Source organism: Etheostoma spectabile, chromosome 2, assembly GCF_008692095.1.
Source record: "Etheostoma spectabile isolate EspeVRDwgs_2016 chromosome 2, UIUC_Espe_1.0, whole genome shotgun sequence".
NCBI classification, from domain to species: Eukaryota; Metazoa; Chordata; class Actinopteri; order Perciformes; family Percidae; genus Etheostoma; species Etheostoma spectabile.
The window spans coordinates 11,315,923-11,318,547 of record NC_045734.1 but is presented as its reverse complement, the minus strand read 5'-3'; the positions used below and the strand labels follow the sequence as shown (position 1 = coordinate 11,318,547).

Below are 2,625 nucleotides of genomic sequence, written 5' to 3'. Positions count from 1 at the left end.
ACACACACACACACACACACACACACACACACACACACACACACACACTAGCCTTATCAGCAGCTGTTTTGTTTACTTGAAAAAGAGACACTCTCTACTTTGCACTTTCTGTTTTCTTGACCAACCTGCATAATGACAGGCAGAGTTGTCAAAAACACTGGGATGTTTTCAGTAAACTAATCACCCACCCTGTTTGACTTTAGCCTCACAGCTGACAAGCAACATTACATATTTACAATGGTATTACCATTGCAAATATTGACAGAACGATGACTTCACTGAAAGAGGAAACATGTGAGTTGCTGCTCGACAGCAAGTTCTCATCTGCTTGTCAGACAAGTTGGTCAAGCCACAGAACCATGACAACGTGACATCAATACTGTATGTCTAATTATTTACAGTAACTAAATATAATATTTCCGGCAATGATTTACAAGCACAGAACTCACATAAAGGGACAGTAATAAACTAAATATACATATGTATTCATCTGCAAATCATGCACGGAGCAGGTTACTTTGATGTAGGTTTATATTTTATATAGACTTAACTTATTCTCACTGTGTGTTTTTGAGTGTGTGTCACCTTAAGACTTTTTTTTTAATATATAATGTGGCTTTTTTTATTTGACAAGATGAATGTCCAACTTTACCCTTAGTGAATATTTTTCTTGTAGACAGACTTTATCCATTTCAGCATTCTCTGTGATCAAATCCCATTGTGCACTTTGCTGTGTGGCAAAGTTAAACGTATCATTTTACTTGCTGGCGATACGTGATACACCATGCCTTCTATTCTGTTCCGGGGCCGTCTGTTGGATTCTTTTCAATGGGCTGAACAGTAAAAAGCCCTGTATCCACTTTCATGAGAACTCCTGTACTGGCAACCATACCTCACCAAACATAATGATATCAAAAGAAAAAGTCAGCACAGTTTAAAATCTGCTGATGAGTCTTGATAGGCTATGAGACATTTTAGTTTTTTGTATCATTGTTAAAGTGTGTCCATAGGGAGGAATGTTTTCAAGGCCAGTTTTGAAAGGAACAACGTTTACAGGCCACTTCTCTTACTAAGACTTTGTACAGTGGCAAAACAACATTGGAATAATAGGTGATGATGTATTACTGTAAATAGCTGAAACCGGATTCAAAATAAAATACACCTCTGTCCATGTAGACATGTGACACTTTGTGATACTGTTGAAACACAAATGGGATACTTCTTTTACATACCACTCCCACAACTAAAACAGTTTATCTGATTATACTATTATAATTGAAAATGTTAATCCATAGCAAAACATGGAAATATATTTAACAGGGATTTATTCCAAAGCTTTATTAGACTCATACAGCAGATGACCTTGACTATTTCTTGAAGTGTTATCATCAGGCATTGACATGTTAATTAATAACTATGGAATGAAAAGGTTTATTACTGCACATTTCTGTTTAGTTGTATGGTGTATACACTGAGTATACTAAAGCAGTATTTTCATGTAATAGCCGAAGAAAGTGAATTCAGAAGAAAGCGGTGATTCTTTATCAATTTCAGATGTTACATTGTCTGCAAGCATTCAGAGGAGATGAAAAGTGTGGAGTAGGGTATGGCAGCCTTAACTGATCCACAGACTGTGTATACCACATTTAAATCAGGTTTTAAAAGGTGATCTTTGTCAAGATTCAAGTAGAGGCCAAACATATTCCTTTAAATCGATATTACCTTTGTGAAGTTCACGTGTATGGTTTTTGTTTAGGTTTTCAGAGAGGTTCAATGCTAAAAGTGATCATTTAAATTTCTATATCTCAGGGGGTAAAGAAGGTGTTAGTGTATGCAGTATTGCAAGCAGAATGTGATCAGATCTTTGCTAGAGTTTGCCAGAGATCTGTACAGTGTTGGCATTCATGAGAAAGTACTGCCCACTGGCTAGAGACACATACCCCATTCTACTCAGCTTCAGACACTAGTTACTTTACCTTTTCTCCATGGCAACACTGTAGTTTCTGCAACATATCATTCCTGTTGCCTCCAACCAAATAAATAAAAGAAGTTTGACAATGAAACAATAAGGAAGTACCGGTGTAGGGAAAAGGAAGAATGTCCCTTCTTGTTTTCTGACAAGTACAACATCCTCACTTTCTTGCCTGCTTTGCTTATTGTGTGCAAAAAAATTAGATTTGGTTCAAACATGTAGCCTACTAGATGTGAACACAAAGGTTGTGACTGGACTCATCATTACCTGGATAGCTAACGTGTATAGTATTGAAAATGGTCCCTAAATATAGCTACTGTGAAGAAGGACTTGGTAATATTATGTACACTAAGTAGAACTTTGAACAAATCTTATGCATATTAAATGTACGTGTGTAAAATGCTGAGATGGGCACAGTATATTTGTTTGTATGAGCATGCATGACTGTGTGTTCTTGTGTTAATCAGTGTGTGTGTCTTTGCATATGTAGGTGTATGTGTATTATTGTGTGCCACTCCTCCCACATACACACTCCCAGTCTGAGCAGATGGAATGCCTGAGCACGATGGAGCATTACATCAGCGGCACGATTAGTTCCGTAACTTGACACAGGCCACGCAGCCCGCTCACTCTCTCTCTCTCTCTCTCTCTCT

The 2,625-nt window shown here is 37.5% G+C and overlaps 1 protein-coding gene across 2 annotated transcripts in view; it reads left to right on the top strand.

Annotated features, from left to right (window-relative positions):
• arhgef38 (Rho guanine nucleotide exchange factor (GEF) 38) overlaps positions 1-2,625 on the top strand; it is a 13,487-nt gene that overhangs the window by 1,614 nt on the left and 9,248 nt on the right. The window lies entirely within an intron of this gene.